The 21,255-nt window shown below is 44.4% G+C and overlaps 2 long non-coding RNA genes across 6 annotated transcripts in view; both read right to left on the reverse strand.

Annotated features, from left to right (window-relative positions):
- LOC146756730 (uncharacterized) overlaps window positions 1–17,980 on the reverse strand; it is a 37,619-nt gene extending 19,639 nt beyond the window's left edge. The window contains exon 1 of one of the 3 annotated variants that reach the window (XR_014937326.1): window positions 17,896–17,980. This is a non-coding gene — a long non-coding RNA (uncharacterized LOC146756730). Of the gene's footprint in view, window positions 1–60; window positions 698–2,857; window positions 3,456–17,895 lie in introns of those variants that run through there. The other 2 variants (XR_014937328.1, XR_014937327.1) reach the window with 2 other exon arrangements.
- A 121-nt stretch (window positions 17,981–18,101) lies between these two features.
- On the reverse strand, window positions 18,102–21,246 carry LOC146756731 (uncharacterized). 3 transcript variants are annotated; one of them, XR_014937325.1, is made up of 4 exons: window positions 21,162–21,246; window positions 19,459–19,605; window positions 19,041–19,126; window positions 18,102–18,434 (listed from the first exon to the last, which is right to left on the reverse strand). It is a non-coding gene; the product is annotated as an uncharacterized LOC146756731 (long non-coding RNA). The 3 variants fall into 3 exon arrangements; XR_014937324.1 differs by having other exon boundaries at window positions 19,459–19,877; window positions 21,162–21,227; XR_014937323.1 differs by lacking the exon at window positions 21,162–21,246 and having other exon boundaries at window positions 19,459–20,905.
- Between the last annotated feature and the right edge of the window lie 9 nt (window positions 21,247–21,255).

Here is a 21,255-nt window from a genome sequence, read left to right on the forward strand (position 1 = left end):
AAATAGGTCTCAATGCTATACCTCTTGCTTCAGAAGCCAGCTTTTTCCAGAGATGCATACCTTGACCATCAGCAGGACCCAGAGGAGCAGCTGGCCCAGGAACAACCCCAGCACTGAAGCCGTAAAGTTCATGGATTGCTATCCCTCATCTTCTGCAAGGTACATGTTGGTGAAGTGTGGCCAGGAGGAGGAGGCTGGAGAAAACATTTTTGATGTCTCAGTTTTAAGAGAGAGATAGAGAGGTGCTGCAGTGTTAGTTACAGCAGAGCCAGTGAGCTCAGAAGCCACCCCACGTGTTTCAAAATGGAGCTGTTCTGATTTTATATATGCCCTCTGCACAGGGCTGTGTGAGGGTCAAACAATCCTAAACAAAAATACTGAAGATAAACATAAACCTCCAGGAAGAAACATTTGTAAGAATCAGCTGCTACTTTTTCATTTCATAGCTTTTTAGGAGACTTTTACTGAAGGTTTTTTCATGGCTTCAAAAAAGCATGTTAAACACAGACTGGATGCCTTGTATTTATTATGCAGCCACTCTAGCTTGCATGGGAACAAGACATTGTTTTGCATTACATTTTTCTCCTAACATCTCCATTTGTATACAACACTAATCTTGCTCCGTAGCAGGAACAGACTGACATAATGTCTTCTAAAACTGCATGTTTTTCAATTCCAGAGAGGAAAAAAATAAGAAAAAAGAAAGACCAACTTATTATTTTCTCCTCCTCCACCCCCATCTTCAACAGACAAAGCAGTTTTCCTATGACCCCAAGGAGCACAGGCCAACAGAGAGTCATCAGCAGAGCAAGCCTGGGGGCAGCAACATTATAGAAAAAGTTGAAGCCTTTGATGAGAAGTTCCCTTTTCATCTGTAACTTTAAGCTCTATCAATTGCTCAAACTGCTTTTTTCACCTCTGATGACTTTGCTGAGCAGAATGGACTTTTCAGCACCAGAGTGCCTAGGAAGACCCCAGAGGTAAAGCTCCAGGTAATATCTTCTACACAGGAGAAAGCAAAGCATGCTCCCAGCAACACCCGCAATGGTCAGCAGGGATTGGATGGTCATGCACAGCTTGTTTTCTTCTTTCCAGCTGCTCTGTTGGGCCTACCTGACAGGTGGGTAAGAGGATTTATCTCCCCTGTGGTAAGTAGGAAAGTTACATAGGAGTTCAAATTACAAAAGTTTTGACTGTATCATGTGCCTGTTCCAGCCTAAGTCTTAAGTAGCTGTCTGACAAACAACAGGTGCTTCTGCTAGCAAAACACATGAGGAAAGATGGGAAAAACAGTCCAAGGGAAATAAGAGGGGGAAGGCTTTACATCTTATGTGCCTTCCTCAGGACTTTATTGGTTGCAGGCTCACCATTAGATGCAGACTGGCTAGATACTGGGGAAAGCAGCCTAGCTCACTATGTCCACCTTGGAGCCAGTGACTTGTATTTTTACTCATGTATTTTTTAATGACTGAGGCCAAAAAACTGCTGGTGTAGATCTAGGAGATGCCAGTGACACCAGCTGGGGACAGCTAATAGAAATGTGTCTAAGTTCGTCTGCAAGAGACCATCAGAAGCCGAGGGAATGAAGAAGAGGAAAAACACAAGTTATTCACAGCATGAACTAGGCACTTCCTACGCAGTCACTCATGGAAATAAATAGTCCCATTTTGACTCTCAGCCATTTATAATCACAGAAGAATTGAAGCCTTGTTACCTTAGAAGCTTGTAGACATTTAATCACTCTAAACCTCATCATTCTTTGAAAAAGCAGCTGACTGGCTCCTTTCCTCTTAACCAAAATGCTGAACCTTGGTCTATGCATGCATAGCTCAGTTCAGAGCAGGGAGACCCGCACAACCCCAGCAACATCAAAGCATCTTTTCTCACACAGGGCTTTGGATGACCCAGAAAAGCTTGTAAAACAAGCAGAGATTTTCCTAATTAAATGGAGAGCATCAAAAGTAATCTAAGTTCTTAGAGAAATGTTACAGTGTTTATAAAGGGAAGGTGATGCTGTTCAAACTGCTCCTGTGAGGACCATAGGAGCAGCAAGTTTCCAGCATCTAGAGTATGTTTGTCTACTAGATACTTAGTAATATATCTATGTACACTTATTAGAAGTGAAAACATATACAAGCCTTGGCAGTCTAGACACCCGCTGTGGATTTAACACATACTGCTTCTATGCCCATTTATTTTCTCACATGCCTAGAGCGCACCCAACAAAGCCCAGAAGGTTTCAAGAAAAACCTTCTAGGGTGCAATACCACTGCCATAGGCAGAGGTAGAAAATAAATGACTTCAGGTGCTTTGGGAACATTAGTGGTGCTGCAGGCAGAGAGGCAGGCAGTGGAAAATAAATACAGCTAAGCAGCGGGAAGTAGATTACTTCTGCTCCTTCAGGTTTCCCACAGGGGAAGGGGATGGGAAATACAAGGCTAGAAAGGACTCCCAGAGTTACCAACACCCCTAGTTTCCAACTGAGGAAGTTATCCTCTTTCCTTTCAAACTCTTCAGCTCTCCCTGCTAACATTGGGAAAAGCAAGCAGCGAGCTCTGGTGGAGTCCTGCACACCGGCTACCACCCACACCCTAGCTGGCAGCTCCAGGGCTGAGATATCTTGGCCAGAGAAAGGAAAAGAAAGCCTCAGGTGGAGCTCCTCTTGACTTATAAAGCTGACACAACAGAGACTTGGATAGCTTTAGCACATCAAGCAGGCAAGTTCCAGCCATGTGTCCTGCATAGCGCAAGTCTTGCATGGTGGAGCAGGAGAGAGGAGGCACCCAGACATCTTTTGCCAACCAAACTTGTGTTAAACAGAGCTAGGTACCCACCAAAACAGCATACATACACATACCTGCATGATCTGTAGCAGCTATCCTTTGGTGCAGACCTCAGAAGGGCTGAAACAGGGCCTAGGCAGGGGTGGGTAAAGGCCACAGGTGAGGCCTCACACAGCTGTTGGGGCAGAGGGGCCAGCGTGGCACTGGGAGGGGTCTTGCAGCCACCCTCACTCTCTGATGTCCCTCCTTTGCTCACACCAAGGAGTAGTTGGCCCACTTTTTCAAGTTAGTAGTCAGAAAAAATGCCGCCTCTAAGCATGTCCTTACCAGCTGTAGGCCCGCCCTTGGGGAGGCTGTTGGAGAGCCCGGATTGCCAGCACAGTGAATGTATGGCACCTAGGAACTGTTAAATCACTCTTCATCAATGATAATCTCTGCAATTGCCTTAAACAAGAGCAGCTTTTGAACAGTCCTCACAGGATGAAAATGCACGAAGACAAATCTTTGTACACTAACAGCCTTCCTACCCACCTGCCTGCACATTCTGCATTGTGCAGGGCAATGACTGCTCCCGAGGATTCAGACTTCCCTCTCTTACGGCTTTTTAAGCCACATAATCCCACAGGAAATTTAGCTATCTTTTAAAAAGCAAAAGGAGAGAAGAGAACACAAACCTCCAGCCCTCCAGCCTTTAGAAAATAGTCCCACAGACACCTCAAAATTCCAAGATAGGGTGAGGAGAACTAATTTGTTTTTTCTTGTTTAAATCTCACACTATGACATTTTTTGCAGCTGGCAGTGTGCTCAGCACTCTTCAGCAGAGCAGCCTTTCTGCATGCTGCAGTACTACCTCTGTGTCACAGGCAAGAGAAAGGCAGAAAGAAATGCATAAGCCTCTCCCCAGTTTCCTCCCATTCTCCTAAGACCTGTGGGTGAACCATTGAACCAGTTGTTTGGAAAATTTCTGCTCCAGCAGGCTTATTCAATCATCCCAAAAAGAGACAGAGGCGAATCTTCAGCTCTCTCATTTTGAATTCACTGGGGCATTCCCCTGTGGAATGTCTCAAAGTACCGAGGGACACAGCCTCTATTTTATCATTATACCCCAACAGTAGTGAGCCCTTCCCCCTTTTCCTATTGGCTGAAGTACTTCGGGTTCACGTTCTTCTCGGTTTGCCTGTCAGCCATCACCCCCAGTAGGTACCCCCCCTTGTTTCCTTTGGTTGTACAGACTTTGCAATCTGGGTTCAGAGTTTGTTGTTTTGCCCAGATTCTTCATTAACATCATATGAAACTAAAAAAGTTTCAACTCACATTTGATTTTTAGCTTTCTTAGTGGAGATATTTTTTGAAATAACACTGTGAAAACATAGGAAATAATTTTTAAAGTAGCACTTGGCTTTTTAACGTGAATAAATTTAAAACTCCAGATTTACTTTTAACTTCTTTGCTTTTTCATTATTAACTTTCCCATATGCTGTACTCATCATAGCCCGATGTAGAAATATGAGGAAGTAATTTAATATGAAGATGGAAAAGGCTTGGATAGATAGAGCAAGTTCAGTCAGTCTGTAGAAAAAATGATCTTGCAATCCTTTCTGACAATGAAGAATGAAAGAACATCCTGGCATTTATTCTTGTCTGGATATCTGGAAGCTACTGAGGGTCTAGCGAGATCGAAGAGAGACTTGTCAGGCACGATGCTCTCAGAAGAGAGTGGAAAGTTGTACAGCCTGCACTCCCAGGAGCAGCGTGACCCATCTTTATGCAGGATAAAGCATATCACTCTGTGCAACAGGAATCTGAACAAAGGGATCTGCAAAGTAAATGTGTTAGGTACAGCAAGCTCTGTATTTGGGGTTACTGTATTTTCATTGCATTGTGAGCACCCAGAGGTCATCTACACTTGCTCCAAATGAGCCCTGATTCCCACTGCACAGCACTAGCGGGAGGTGAAAAAGCCTCTGTGCAGGTGGAGAAGACCTTCTGTAACTCAGGAAAACAGGGCTTCATTGCACCCTGCTGCTAACACTCAGAAGCAGTGAGGCAGGTACAAGTCATATGTATTTGTAGACCAAAGGCTTTGAATTTTGTTATGAGAAAGGAAGGAAATACTCGATAAAATTCTACTTTTAAGACTACCTCTCATCCCAAAGTGGTTATCTAGCAAGCAAAAAGGTGTCTGTATTGAAATGCCAGAGCAGGCTGAATTCCTCTGCAGCTGTCAGAAAATGTTTGTTTTCTGCATAAGAAAAAGCTTAAAAGCCTCCATATGGAAGCAGGAAGACTTTTTGGCATTTAAAGAATTAGCACAGAGAAGAAATCTATGCTTCAAGATATTTCTAGGGCTGACTGCAGCAGAACTGCAGGAGGGAAAAAAAAGAAGGGAAAGCAAAGAAGAAAACAAAAGCATTAACAATATGCACATTGACAAGCTACCTGGACAGTGGAACAAAAGTATATTTGGGAGTGCCACTGCTGTGGCTAAAATAATTAAATGAATAAACTGATGTCTTAAACAGTGCTACACTAAAATGGAGCAAACACAAATTAGTGGCCGTTCAAGAATTGTACACAGAAGATGTTAATTGGAAAGGGTATTCAAGTAACGTAGCACAGCTTGTACTAAGTTGTTTAGGAAAGATATTAGTTCTTTCCTTTAGGTTTATAAAAACATACACAAGGTCTGCAGCCTAGAAGCCATAGCCCACCTATGGCTCAGTCCTTGGGGAAAAAAAAATGTGATACAAGCCTTCCAAAACTGGAGGGATTCTGAAGATCACTGTTACCAAGAATAAGATGTTACTGAGCTAGATTTGCAGCCTCAAGTGAGTCACAGAAGAGAAGCATCAGTATGCTCCAGTTGGAGCAAAAGTGTTGGCTGCTTTCACAAGAGGCTGACTCCAATCTGAAATACAACACTGCCATTCTGCAAAACGTGTTTCTCCCTTCAGTCTTGATGTGATTGCAGCGTGGTGATATTCAGATACTATGAAGCTTAATTTAAGAGTCCATTTGCAGATGGAATGTTATTTGATAATCTGCATCTGTAAGCAAGAAGTTAGAGAAAATACAATGCAGAGCCAAGTTCAGGCACTGCAAACATGCTGTAGCAGTAATATAAAGGAAAACGGGGCAGAGGAAGAGAATATCTCCCCTCAGGGGAAAAGCAGTCTTACTGATGAACGAGATAAGACGATTAATAGCTAGAAGAGAGCAGATCAAAGACTGGAAACTAAAATCAGTGTTAATATAAGCTGTCCACGCAGGTGACAAAAGCTCAGATCATGGTACAAAGACCAGATCAGATAAGAAAGAAGGCAGAAAGCTAACTTGCTTTTGACCCCTCTTTAAGATGGAAGAAGAAAGAAGCCTAAATGTCAGGCTGCCACACAGAGGGCTGCAGGAAGGCTCACAAGCCATAAAATCCAATCTAAGCATGCATGCAGGTAGCATTAAGGATCTTGTCTCTGCCAGCTCATAGCCAACCCAAACAAGGGCCAGAGCTTCACTTAGGAAAAGGCTTTTCAGGATCTTTCCTGAGGACAGAAAGCATTTGAGCCTCAGGACACTGGTACGTGTGTGCTTCATCTTGTGCCCACGGGCACGCTTTAGGAAGCATGAAGACCTGCAGGGGAGGAGCAGAAAGTCTGACTCCAAAGCTGGAAAGAGATGCTACACAAAAGGTCTTGAAGCACAAATATCCTTTAAACAACAATGGTAACGTGCACTGGTCTGCTCATAGCAAATATAAACCAGAGACAGGAATTTCTTCAAGGCTACTAAGGCAGAAAGCTCTGTAAATATTATCAGATGCAACAATGCGGGTTACAGTGAAATTTTCACCTCACCGAAGACAAAATACAGAGGTATCTTCAAGGGAGAAAAAAATCAACTGTAAGACATGGAGCCCTCATACCCTTCACTGAATACCCCATTGGTATTGGAGTTTAATAGTGCTGCTGGAGCCAGATGCAGCTGCTCATTGCTCTTGAGTTTTTTACTCAAGGGGTACAAAAGCTAAGGAATTGCCTTGCCAGGTAAGCATCCCTGCTAAGTAACCCTGATTAATCTATCAAATGATGACAGTGCTCTGAAAGGATGAGCAGCGCTGCGATCTTCATGGTTCAAGGCTTCACAGTTGAATGAAATCATCTCTTGTCAGCTTTCCGCAGGCTCTGTCAACTCCACAGATACTGCATCACACAGGTTGAAATCCTGTCTCAGTTAACAAATGCCCTTGCTATCTGGGTCTAGAAGCGTGCCTGGGAAATTTTATGAATGAGGTATTACGTGCTACTACATGAGGTACTACATGCATGGGGGTACACAGAGAATGCAAGAGAAGGGCACCAGTATCTGGAGAAACAGAATATTGAAAGCAGCCTGCAAAAAAGAGAAATCAAAGGTCTACTGAAGGGGAAAACAGGACGACATGGCACATGGGGTGGGCTTGCAAAGAAACCACTAACTCCCATCACTGCTGGATTTCCTCTCCACAGGTGGCACAGCCCTAAGCAGAACATCTGTATAGGTTGGTGACTTGTGACTGGTCGTGGACACCCAGTGCTACCTGAGCAGATGTAGGAAAAGAAGAAAGCCAACAGGGAAAGATATGAACAGAGACTATCTGGCTGGACTGCATCAGATACAGAGCTCTAAATCTGCTGAGAGCCAGAAAGTCTGTTCTCCCTTTTAGCCTACACAGATGTTTTCGTTAAGGTATTAGGTACAGCTCATTATAACAGCATCAAGATGTTTGATCGAGCATTACTGTTTATGGCAGAGAAAGAGCACTAGCTAACAGGGAAATTGGAGGCTCTTTTTCAAATATGCTGTGACTAGCAAATTTTAGCAACCTATGCTGCGAAAACCCTATTTTTTATTGAGGGAACAACATGACCCCATTGTGACAGTATAGGTGTTTACCCGTTTTGCCTGGACTGCAGACACAAAAACAGCTTTCTGTACAACAGCACTTATTGTATTTCAGATTGTTCCAAGACGCCTTTTAGCAGACATACTGCTAAAGCTGGAGATGCTAGATACACTGAGGTACAGCAAGGAATCAGTTAGCTGTAGCTCTTAGATATCCCATAGCCAATAGAGAAACACTGCCAACAGGACCCTGCTCTAGGCTCTCTGATGCACTGATGCTAACGGCAGTTTATCGAGATGATATGCCGAGTCTCCAGAGCAGTTCCCAGGTCCCCAGTTTTCCTCCTTTCTTGTGAGTCAGTTTACAAAAGCTTATTGCATTTACAGCTTTGATGAGCTCTGTGCATTCGTGAGAGCACAAATTAAATATTGCTTCAGCATATATGGGGATGTACAAAACCCCTTTGGTACACTGATGTTTTACCTCCACTCTTGCTGGAGGATTACATTTCCACCTCTCAGATACCTTCCTTCCCAGACCATACACATTGCACTAGGAACTCATTCCTGGATCTACAGCAACTTGTAGTGTGTATGTAAGGAGAGACATCTGCTGTGGGGGCTCTCAGCCTAGCCCCTTCATGTGGTGAAGTGGTATCAGCCCTATACCAGCCCACACAGGAGCCCCCAGGTGCAGCCAAAATGATGCTCCCTGACGTCCCTTCCTATTCTGGTACTGAACCACCTTACAGCCTCTCTCCCCTGGGCCCCTTTCCTCAGCCCACACAGACACTGGCCAGCACAGAGAGCTCATGGACCTGTGGAAGCAATGTTTCTGCACCAGCTGATCCATGGGCAGCACTTGCTCATATGAAGAGCCTCCTCCTGCAGCCCTGTGCAGACAGCTGGGAGCTGTCACCCTTTGCCTTGCGAAGGCCTAAAACAGACGAAGTCTATTTGCTGCTGTAGCATCACTGAAGTAGCAGAATCCTCAGCAGGGTGATGGGAAAGCAAACAGTGAACTGATGGGCAGGACATCCACAGCCTCTCAGGGCTCTGTGTGAGATGCCTACTTTGTTGTCTCGAGGGAGGCGTGCTGCCTGAGGAGCCCATCTTATAAGAAAGCTGTATTTTTAAAAGCTATTTAAAAAAAAAAAGTCTTTCTAAAAAGAATGAGGGATCAGTGAAGTACAAAAAAAGGAGCTGTAATGAAAAGTGCATGAAAAAAACGGGATAGTAAGGAACAGAGAAACTATGCAAGCTCATTGGAGGTTGCTTTTCTTACCACATGTGAGTCTCCCATGGTTTGTTAGTAGAACCTATACCTGCAAGCAGGCACGGAGAAAGCCCACTGTTGTTAACACTGGGTAACCTCTTCACCTGTACTTGAGTTAGATGAGACTTCACACCAAGAACAAAAGAGAAATACCTTTTTGGCACAGCACAGCCGTGCACTTGCATGTCTTGCCTGCAGCCAAAATGTCAAGCACGGCTGCAATAGGCAACCTCTAAGATCACCTTACCTTGAAATCTGGTTTCCTGAAAAATAGGGGGGCAAAATTTACCAGATGCTTTGTCAGATACTCGCTAAAATAACATCATCTCACAATTGTCAAATGCCCACGGATTGAAAGGGTGAGCAGCAAACTCAGCTGGCTCTATTAAGAACCTTATGGAATTTTTGCATGAGTTTGTTCTACTGAAAATAGGGCTTTAGTTATGCTTGGAAGGAGGTGAAGAGATTGTTGTTTCTGCGTTTCATGCGGAAGAGCCTGAAGCACACCCAGTGACACTGCATTTCACTTACCTTTAAGCTCTGAATCTACCTCTGGGGACCATAAAGTTCATGCTGAGAAACAAAAACAGCAGAAGAAAGGCACTTCTGAGACAACATCAGAATATTTGAGAAACTCGATGGGGAGGCAGAGAGCACAGGAGTTTGCCATGCAGTCCTCTTGTCAGGAGTCTTTCAGAGAGGGGTGGATCTAGCAAATTAATGTTACTGGGATGATAAAGTTTCTATCACACTGGGAATGAAAAGGAAATCGCCCAGTAACAAAAACAGAGATGGAAAAAGATGCTAAGAGAACTTCACTGCAGCACTTTGCTTTCCTGTAATGCTTTCCCCTTGTCTCTGTGCTGGTTTCTTTTGATCTGTGGGTCTTCCTTTGTGTCAGCTCACAGTGGGCTGCCAGGAGGCTCAGAGAGTGGAGCAAATCAATTGGTTTGTGTGCAGGCTGGGAGGAGGTGGCAAGGTGGTTTCCAGGGACTGGCACAGCGAGAGAAAGAGTTGCCTTGGCCTTTCTCCACTGGCATCCCAGTGCTGCCATAGCAGAAAAACTTTGAACCAGAAGGTGTGCCAGCAATGCCCATGCTGTAGATCTGGCCAGCTTGGAAAGCACCAAGTAGGCTGGCAAAGTGTTTGTGCCATCTCCTTGGCATCATTGCCAAAACAGTAACGCAGAACCTAAAACTGGTGATGCTTCAAAAAAGAGAGAACAGCAACAGCCCACCAAATCTGTCTTCAGAGCACGGGAAGCCATACCCAAAATTCTGCTCCAGCTGACATCGCAAAGGGAAGCTTCATGTCTCTCTTCAACTCCTAACGCCCCACACAGGGAGAAGGAAGGGAGGCTGCTGCCCATCCCTATGAGCCTTGGCCTTTTGCCTAGGTGTCACAGTGCTGCAGAGGGAAGAAGGACCTTTCCCAAAATGAACTTTCTTATTATCACTATGACTTTTTAGAAATAAGCCAGTGGTTTCTGCTGAGAAATATTGCACTTTTTGTTAGTCAATAAGAAAGGCAATTGAAATCCCATTGCAGCCTCCAGCATGTAACACTCTGAAGGTTAGCTTCAAATGTTTCCCAGTGCAGAATTAACCAGAACATACATCATCGCTTTTACAGGCAGCATCATTTCTGATATCTCCAAAGATAACAGTATGGATCAGGGGGATTATCGTGGCATTAGCTGCTCTGATTACCTTCCCTACAGTTTAATAACAAGAGCACTTAGACTGTAGGTGTATCAACAGAGTTTTAGATTTGCGAGCAAGGAAAGTTGGGGGTTATTAGCAGAACAAGAGGAAAGAAAAGGTCACGCACTGCAATGTGCCTCTCAGGATGCAGCTGACATATTCAGTGGGGCAGGGAAGTGATTTTTCACTACAGCGTCATGAGTATTTTGACGAGAAGCAGTAAGGACTTTGAAGATCCATCTTGTCACATCCGGGCTGCTTTGGCTGCAAACTTAACCCATTAGAAAATAAGGCAACCACATTTGGCAACATCACCGCCTTTTAAAAACCTTACCTACGCTCTGCACACAGTTCACTTTGCTCCTGTTTATCTGCCTCTGTCTACAGTGACAATCCTGGATTGCACTGGTTTTATTTTAATCAGGAAGCAGACATTACTTCCCTGGGAATAAAAAGCCAGAAGATGGGGTCTCTGAAAAATGGTGTCTACTAGCTCCACTATCACTCCTCCTGCCCGACACCTTCCCCAAGGAGCTTCACTGCTCTCCCCAGAGGAACCACAGAATCACAGAATGACCCGGGTTGGAAGGGACCTCGAGGATCATGTAGTTCCAACCCCCCTGCCTAACAGGGCCACCAAACATACACATTTACTAGATCAGGTTGCCCAGGGCCCCGTCCAACCTGGTCTTGAACACCTCCAAGGATGGGGCAAGGAACCAACTGGTTGGTATTTTACTGTGGAAAACAGAGGGGTTGCTGAAGAACCTTAGAGCTAAAATTACAAGCTACCAATGAGATTAAACATTTTTCCCAGGCGCACTTACCAGAGATAATATAGAATAAGTTTACATTTCTATTGTTCCTGCTCTCTCTGCTTGTTAAAGTGCAGAAGACAATCCGTGGTCGCTTATTTTGTATCTAAGCAACTGTCAGACTCTATATCTACTAATAAGAAAGGGTATAATTATATGCTGCTACTTTAATTAGCAGCAGATGCCTATGTTTATGAAGTAAAATGTAAGATTTTCTGAAGTGCAGTCTTGCTTATATGCAAATTGCAAGAGCACTTTCATGGGTTTTTAAAGCTTTTAGTGGGCCCGGGCAGCTCAAGTGGGGAAGGGCACGGGGTTCACACAACACACTGTTGGTGCTTCAGTGCTTTGCTGCCCCAAAGGCCTGTTTGGGAAAGCTGTGAGGTGAGGGCAGATCAGTGCCTGCAGTGCCCTTCCGACACCACCAGCACTGGAGCAAAGCAGGTGGCTGCCCTGAGCCAAAGGGCAAAAGCTGCCTGCTTTGGGCACCTGCTATAGTGCCCTGGAGACGCAGCTGCAAAGCAGCTGAGATGGGGAAGAATCCTTAACGTCAATTCTTGATCTCATTGAGGTGCTTCAGCAGCACATATTGATGCAATGCAGCATTTCTTTTCAGAAGAAATAACAGCAGGACTATTGCTGAGGGGCTCTGCATGTAAGAGCAGTCGAGAGCACCAACAAAACAAAATGAAACCCCGTCTCCATGCAAACATGTGCAGGCACAGTATATAAATGAGAATAACCTTGTCCAGGATAGAAAATACTTGTTAGATGAGACTCTAATTTCTGTTATTCTGTATTTTTAGTCTTGTTTCCATAGAAACAGCACTTGTGATGATACTGTCCTGCAAGGTAGCAAATGGATATACATAAGTGTATGTTCGTATATGCATTCCCTCCTACCTCCTGAAGCTTTGAATGTATTTGCCAGCAAAGTTGGAAGTTCCACGGATAGCCAGATGCAACCAGTTCTGGGAGAGCATCTGGGTAAGGAAGAAGTGATTGTGCAGTTCCCCAGCCAAAGAAATCTCATCAGAGGGCAGAGAGCCTGCCAAGAGGGGAACAAGAGGTGGGCCATGCCATTACTGCCGCATCTCCTTGAGCCTCTGTAGCAAAGCTCATCCTCGCATGGACACCAGCCTTACTGTCAGCCGTGAGCCACATGTCCATGGGAAATCTGCTCCCATGTCTGGAAATCAAGACTCCCGTTCAGACGCTGGGAAAGTGCAAGAATCCCATGTGAAGGCTCGGCGCACCAACATAAAAACTGATGTCCATCTTCCTTCTTTGCCCATCTTTTGGGGTCTCTTGCCTTGCTATGCGTGCAATTCACAGATAAAAGGTGGAGCAGCCAACCAAATTTGGCCCATTTCTTCAGCAAAATCCACTGTGCTACCTCTCATGGCCTTACATGCCAGATAAAGGACAGGTCAGATCACCTATCTAAATTAGAGAGAAATGCTGATTGTCTGCACTCATATTTCTCATTCTAGAAAGTTACTGAATCCTTTAGCATACCTTTATATTCCTAGATCTTACACCCCTCTGTAGTGGGTGTTATTCCAATCACAAGACTTAAGTTACACAAGACTGCACCCTAGCAGGCAGCAAGGGCTTGCAAGCACACAGCCCTTGCCTTTGTCTTCTCTTCCTGCACTTTCTAATCCCTAATCCACCCTCTGTGAGAGTTGGCAGCCACGGCTGTGCTTGCTGCAGTGCAGGCTGGCAGCAGAGACTCACGCCAGATGCTTTCCCACAGAGCCTGGGTTTGCTCTCGCTCTCACTCCTCAGTTGTCAGTTCTCACTGAAGGTCACCCCAACAGAAAATGTCTGTTTGTGCTTGGCCTTCACGCACGTGGTGTTGAGGCAGCGCTCCTTTAGCAGGTACTGCTACGCGCACATATGGAGCAGAGGAAGCTGGCGGAGTGATTAAGCTGCATTAAAATGATCTCGGTATCCCATAGTTTTCTGAATAAAATATAATAAGCAAATTCCATTCTGAAATCCATTTAGGGGAAGAAATATGTTTGCGTGGGTCAAGAAGAGCTTGTCAGTCTTGTGTGAAAAGATGAGTAACTTTTGAAATGTTTTCTTCAGGAATCTGAGGAACAAAAGAAGGAAAGTAATCATCTGATCATCAAGCGACGGCTGAGATCCAGAACAGCTAAAAAACCTTGAAGAAGCATGTTTGTTCCCCTTTCTCAGGACATACTTTTATCATATTATTAAAACTGGTTGTTAATAAACAGTAACAGTTACTCCGTTGTGTTCTTAAATTTGTATATAGGTGTTTGTTGCAGAACGGCGGGAGAAAAGCAGACGACCACACCTGTCATTGACATATGATCAGCGAATCTCATTTAACCCTTGGCTGCGTGTACCTTTATAATATGGATAATTAGCTCATACATATTGCAAAAGTGCAGCTCATCATTGGTTCCCAATTACATACTATCCCCGAGTATCTTAACAGCTTGTTGTTATCAACTGAAAGCTACTCCCTTGCTGAATTCCCAGAACCATGGCTAGTTTCTCACCATCCCAAGGCATCTTGTTATTCTTGCTGTCCTTGCAGGTGTTATAGCTGCTTGCCTAGCTGCACCGTGATTACAACCCTTCTCAGCTAACTAGCTGTAAAAAACACTCTCTACAGAAAGGGAAAAACAAGACTAAAAGAGAAAAGCAGCAGTGAAAGCGAAAAGAAAGATTAAAGAGAAAAGCAGCAGTGAATAGGAAAAGCAAGACTAAAAGGGAAAAGCGAGACTAAAAGGGAAAAGCGAGACAAAAAGGGAAAAGCGAGACAAAAAGGGAAAAGCGAGACAAAAAGGGAAAAGCGAGACAAAAAGGGAAAAGCGAGACTAAAAGGGAAAAGCGAGACTAAAAGGGAAAAGCGAGACTAAAAGGGAAAAGCGAGACTAAAAGGGAAAAGCGAGACTAAAAGGGAAAAGCGAGACTAAAAGGGAAAAGCGAGACTAAAAGGGAAAAGCGAGACTAAAAGGGAAAAGCGAGACTAAAAGGGAAAAGCGAGACTAAAAGGGAAAAGCGAGACTAAAAGGGAAAAGCGAGACTAAAAGGGAAAAGCGAGACTAAAAGGGAAAAGCGAGACTAAAAGGGAAAAGCGAGACTAAAAGGGAAAAGCGAGACTAAAAGGGAAAAGCGAGACTAAAAGGGAAAAGCGAGACTAAAAGGGAAAAGCGAGACTAAAAGGGAAAAGCAGCAGAGAAAGGGAAAAGCAGCAGTGAAAGGGAAAAGCAGCAGTGAAAGGGAAAAGCAGCAGTGAAAGGGAAAAGCAGCAGTGAAAGGGAAAAGCAGCAGAGAAAGGGAAAAGCAGCAGTGAAAGGGAAAAGCAGCAGTGAAAGGGAAAAGCAGCAGTGAAAAGAAAAAGCAGCAGTGAAAGGGAAAAGCAGCAGTGAAAGGGAAAAGCAGCAGTGAAAGGGAAAAGCAGCAGTGAAAGGGAAAAGCAGCAGTGAAAGGGAAAAGCAAGACTAAAAGGGAAAAGCAAGACTAAAAGGGAAAAGCAAAATCAAAAGAGAAAAGCGGCAGTGAAAGGGAAAAGCAGCAGTGAAAGGGAAAAGCAGCAGTGAAAGGGAAAAGCAGCAGTGAAAGGGAAAAGCAATACTAAAAGGGAAAGACAGCAGTGAAAGGGAAAAGCAGCAGTGAAAAGGAAAAGCAGCAGTGAAAGGGAAAAGCAGCAGTGAAAGGGAAAAGCAGCAGTGAAAGGGAAAAGCAGCAGTGAAAGGGAAAAGCAGCAGTGAAAGGGAAAAGCAGCAGTGAAAGGGAAAAGCAGCAGTGAAAGGGAAAAGCAAGACTAAAAGGGAAAAGTGGCAGTGAAAGGGAAAAGCAAGACTAAAAGGGAAAAGTGGCAGTGAAAGGGAAAAGAAGCAGAGAAAGGGAAAAGCAAGACTGAAAGAAAAAAGCAAGACTAAAAGGGAAAAGCAAGACTAAAAGGGAAAAGCAGCAGTGAAAGGGAAAAGCAGCAGTGAAAGGGAAAAGCAGCAGTGAAAGGGAAAAGCAGCAGTGAAAGGGAAAAGCAGCAGTGAAAGGGAAAAGCAGCAGTGAAAGGGAAAAGCAGCAGTGAAAGGGAAAAGCAGCAGTGAAAGGGAAAAGCAGCAGTGAAAGGGAAAAGCAGCAGTGAAAGGGAAAAGCAGCAGTGAAAGGGAAAAGCAGCAGTGAAAGGGAAAAGCACCAGGGAAAGGGAAAAGCACCAGGGAAAGGGAAAAGCACCAGGGAAAGGGAAAAGCACCAGGGAAAGGGAAAAGCACCAGGGAAAGGGAAAAGCACCAGGGAAAGGGAAAAGCACCAGGGAAAGGGAAAAGCACCAGGGAAAGGGAAAAGCACCAGGGAAAGGGAAAAGCACCAGGGAAAGGGAAAAGCACCAGGGAAAGGGAAAAGCACCAGGGAAAGGGAAAAGCAAGACTAAAAGGGAAAAGCAAGACGAAAAGGGAAAAGAAAAACTAAAAGGGAAAATCAAGACTGAAAGGGAAAAGCAGCAGTGAAAGGGAAAAGCAAGACTAAAAGGGAAAGCAAGACTAAACGAGAAGAGCAAGACTAAAAGGGAAAATCAGCAGTCAAAGGGAAAAGCAGCAGGGAAAGTGAAAAGACAGACTAAAAGGGAAAACCAAGACTAAAAGGGAAAAGCAGCAGTGAAAGGGTGAAGCAAGACTGAAAGGGAAAAGCAAGACTGAAAGGGAAAAGCAAGACTAAAAGGGAAAAGCAAGACTGAAAGGGAAAAGCAAGACTGAAAGGGAAAAGCAAGACTGAAAGGGAAAAGCAAGACTGAAAGGGAAAAGCAAGACTGAAAGGGAAAAGCAAGACTGAAAGGGAAAAGCAAGACTGAAAGGGAAAAGCAAGACTGAAAGGGAAAAGCAAGACTGAAAGGGAAAAGCAAGACTGAAAGGGAAAAGCAAGACCAGAAGGGAAAAGCAAGACCAGAAGGGAAAAGCAAGACCAGAAGGGAAAAGCAGTTGTGAAAGGGAAAATCCACAATGAAAGGGAAAAGCAAGACTAAAATGGAAAATCAGGACTGAAAGGGAAAAGCAAGACTAAAATGGAAAAGCAAGACTAAAAAGGAAAAGCAAGACTAAAAAGGAAAAGCAAGACTAAAAAGGAAAAGCAGCAGGGAAAGGGAAAAGCAGCAGTGAAAGGGAATAGCAAAACTGAAAGGGAAAAGCAAAACTAAAAGGGAAAAGCAAGACTAAAAGTGAAAAGCAAGATTAAAAGGGAAAAGCAAGATTAATAGGGAAAAGCAAGACTTAAAGGGAAAAGCAAGATTAAAATGTAAAAGCAGCAGTGAAAGGGAAAAGCAGCAGTGAAAGGGAAAAGCAAGACTAAAAGGGAAAAGCAAGATTAAAAGGGAAAAGCAAGATTAAAAGGGAAAAGCAAGACTAAAAGGGAAAAGCAGATTAAAAGGGAAAAGCAGCAGTGAAAGGGAAAAGTAAGACTAAAAGGGAAAAGCAAGACCAAATGGGAAAAGGAAGACCAAATGGGAAAAGGAAGACCAAGTGGGAAAAGGAAGACCAAATGGGAAAAGGAAGACCAAAAGGGAAAACCAGCAGTGAGAGGGAAAAGCAGCACTAAAAGGGAAAAGCAAGACTAAAAGGGAAAAGCAAGACTAAAAGGGAAAAGTAAGACTAAAAGGGAAAAGCAGCAGTGAAAGGGAAAAGCAGCAGTGAATGGGAAAAGCAAGACTGAATGGGAAGAACAAGAGTGAAAGGGAAAAGCAAGTCTAAAAGGAAAAAGCAGCAGTGAAAGGGAAAAGCAGCAGTGAAAGGGAAAATTAGCAGTGAAAGGGAAAAGCAGCAGCGAAAGGGAAAAGCAAGACTAAAAGGGAAAAGCAGCAGTGAAAGGGAAAAGCAGCAGCGAAAGGGAAAAGCAGCAGCGAAAGGGAAAAGCAAGACTAAAAGGGAAAAGCGGCAGTGAAAGGGAAAAGGAACAAGAAAATGCAGCCCTGAAAGGGAGAAGGAGCCCTGAATGGGAGAAGCAGAACTGATAAAGAAAAGCAGCCCTGAAAGGGAAAAGCAGCCGCGAAAGGGAAAAGGAGACCTGAAAGGGAAAGGAACAGCATAAAGCAACACTGATAGGGAAAAGAAGTACAAAAAGGGCAAAGCACTGAAAGAGAAAAGGAGCCCTGAAAGGGAAAGCATCAAAGCAAGGGAAAAGAAGCGCGGAAAGGTAAAAGGAACAAGCACAGGGAGCAGGCAGGTAGGCACAGCAAAGCAGCAAGCAAAGACCAATCTCTCAGAGGGGGCCTGCTAACAGGAAGCCCAGCTATTGCCCTCCCAAAGAAACTCCACCATTTTGACAGCCAAAACAGAAACTACGGTTTCGGTTCTCATGACTCTTCCCTGCGCTCCCAAATAAATGGTTTCGTGACATCCTCTACCACACTGCAACTGCTCAGAATAATCAAAATTATATCATTCATGACATAAGAAACTCACTTTTGCCTGGTGGCAACGACAGTCCATTCCCATCCTGTCCCTCCATGTAATGAACATTGCATTTGGCCTTCTAACAGCCTCCTGGATGAATCCACCAAGAGCAAGGAAGCACCCTGCCCTTACTCTGAAGAGAGAAAGAAAGCAAGGTTCATGGAAACAGGCACACAAGGCTCGCAACAAGACACGGTGCTCCAGATCATGACAGAGATAGGACTACCACAGTGCCCGAACATGATTTACCACTAAAGGAAACATCTGGGGGCACTTCACAACTTCAGCACAAGCTGTAATGGCTCAGCATATTTAGCTTTCTTATCGTTCAGCTGGAGAACGAGATACTCCGAAGTATCAGTCAGCAAGCACTCGGATGATCCTGCCCTCTGGTTTTTATGATGACAGACATCATTACTGCCACCTCTGACACCTTACCAGGAAATGCTTCCATTTATTAGCCTGGTCTTGATTCCTTCCATCAGCAGCTGCTCCTAAACTGACCTCCATTCATACAGTGATACCATCAAATTCCAGCACGAGCTGACCTGCAAGACAGAGAAGAGAAAGCAGGATGGCAACAAACACTGACATAGCACAATCTAATATTCTTGAACAGCCGCAAATGAGACAAAACAGGAGATAAGTGCATCTGCAGCAACACCCCAGTTCATAAAGAAATGCAACTCCAGCCTGGCCTCAGCAGCCCTTATATATTTCTTACACATTTGATTAAGCCAACTGCAATTTGAACCAGAAGAATTCACAGTCTCTTGCAAATGTCACCGTAAAGCAGAATAGGACACAGCAAAAGAAAAAAAAAAAAAAAAAGAAAAAAAAAAAAAAAAGAAATATAAAGAAAAAAGCAAGCCAAAAACCAGGGAATCAAAGTTTAAAAAACCACAGAAAACAAATAGAAAAAAAACACATACTATCTGTAACAGCAGAAAGACTAGCACAGTGTGAATATACTACAAAGGTAAGGAAAGAATGGCTCACCCACCACTGAGGATGGAAGTGCACAGAACAAACTCCACAGAGGAGAAACCATCAAAAACAATTCCACCCAGGGGCAGTCAGCCTTCAAAAATGAGCTGTAAGAGAGGTGCAGCCAGGCTCCATCCCTTCCAGTCACTCAGCTGCATTGCCCTCACCTGCACTAACCAGGGCTGACCAGGTCCCTTCCCTAGGTGATAATCAGTGGCTCAGACTGTGATTCAACAGTTCTCATACAGCGTATCTAAAGAAAAATAACAAAGCATAGATGAAAAACACAACAACAAATAAACCATGAAGGATTTTAGGAAATAACACAGAATTTAAAAAAAATAATAATAATAATAAAAGCAAAGAAAAAATAATAAACCAAACAAAAGAAAAAAACTAAGACAAGGAAAAACAGAAAAAAACTTATAAAAAAAACAAAAAACAAAATACAAAAAAAAAAAAAAAAAAAAAAAAAACACGACATAGAAAACACCAAATAGGAAAGAAAACCATAGAGCTGCAAAGGAAAAAAAATAACACAGCAAAGCAAAGCACAGATGATAAAAAACAACAAGAAAAACACACCTCCCTGACATGACATCTTGCCTCCTGAGCAGGTCACAGTGTCCCTCACTCAGATGTAGAGCAGGGAGGAAGCTGAGACCCCATGTGTTCCTTGCTGCACACTCCCATCTAAAAGGTCCATATGCTCCTTGGGAAGCACAATGCCACCTGGGGAAAAGAGAAAGCAGGAACAGGACATGCAGGCGGCTATCACCCAGCAGAAGGCCAGATCCTTCCGTCTGTTATCCGCTCCTCTTTTTAGTCCTAATAGGGCCCCGAGGATACAGAAATAGCAGTGCTTAGCAGAAGGACTCGGAGAAGGACCGGTAGAAACTGTCAGGAGGACAACTGGCATCGTGTGGACACAAACAGGCTGTTGGTGCAAGGAAGGAAACGGCACCTGAGCATTTCACCAAACAGGTTCCCTCCTCTCTGTCTTCCTGCAAAGATACAAGGATAAAAACCTCATTTCCTCTGAGCAACAATTGGAAACAAGACCAGAAAATTATTCATTCAAAGGCACTTCTAGGAGATGTATAACAGAGTCCTTCCCAGTTACACGAGCTTACGCTGTGGCCTTTGGAGAAACAAGCTGCCTTTGTGGTCCTGAGGGTTCCTTTTTGTCATCTGTTGAGCACAGCAAGAGAGCTTTTCTTGTACAAATCTATGCCCTGTGTACCTTTCTCCATCCCAAAACCTAGAGTTGCGGTGCAGACACTGGATGCTGACCAGAGCAGTAAAAGAACAGAAGAGGGGAAAAGCAGATACAGGTAAGACACCTAAAGGAAAGGAAAAGAGCAGAAGAGAAGGAAGGATACGGTTAAGAACAAAGGACAGAAGATGGAAAGTGCTATAGAGGATTGGACTGGACATGAGCAGATCAGAGCTACACCAAGGTGTGGCTTCTCCCTGTGTCCCTGTCCACCACTGGCAACATCCCCCAATGACAGGGATGATGCTGCCCCAGCAGCTGATGGGGTTGTGGTCTGGGGTTACGTTCTATGCAGAGCCTCCACAACCTGCTACAGACCTCCAGTTCCCTGACACTTCTTTTTTTTCCAGGTGTCTGCACACAAGGAACAGGTGTTCCCCATGCCCTGCATACTGGTAATTAGTGTGGGCAATTACTGTGTGGGAATTGGGGGAGGGAAATTCAGGGGTGGGATAGTGAGGAGGAATTGGAGGGGGCTGGGAAATTGTTTGGGTGGGATTGTAGAGATCAGATATGACTGCTAGGATGGGGAATATTTGGTTGGAAATACTGTCATTTCTATTACTCATTGCTTTGTGTGATAAGTTATTAAATGCTTTATGTTCCCTCTGCTACATCTCTGCTTGCAGTCATTTGTGCAGTGACAAAGGTCCTCAGCTCTACATGCCCACCTCCAAGGTAGGATGGAGCACCACAGATGGCAGTGTTCCACAGCTGCCACCAGCAGCCCCAGCTCGTCCCTCCACACCTGAGGTGTGAGTGGCTGTGAGAGGAATGTCTCTGTGGAAGTGCAGCTCATTCCTCCCCTCTGATGGGGGCAGAAGGCATCTGCATTTCCCTCATGGCTCTTATTTCCTGTGTTACTGTGGGAAATGAGCTGAGCCACTGTGCCTCCCTACTATGGCAAGCTCTGCAGCTCTGCCACTGTCTTTATACTCAGCTGTTCCTGTGTGTAATGCTCCACACTTGGACCCTGCAGAGCCCAAAGGCCTCCTTGGCTGCTGTTACTCACCTGGACATTGAGGGTGCTGTGTCTCCAGTCTGTACCTGCTTCCAGGTGGCACTTGCAAGACACTGCGAGTCCACCTGGTTGGAACTGCAGTCAA

Source organism: Coturnix japonica, chromosome 26 (assembly GCF_054131305.1).
Source record: "Coturnix japonica strain WE chromosome 26, WE-NBRP24, whole genome shotgun sequence".
Lineage (NCBI taxonomy): Eukaryota > Metazoa > Chordata > Aves > Galliformes > Phasianidae > Coturnix > Coturnix japonica.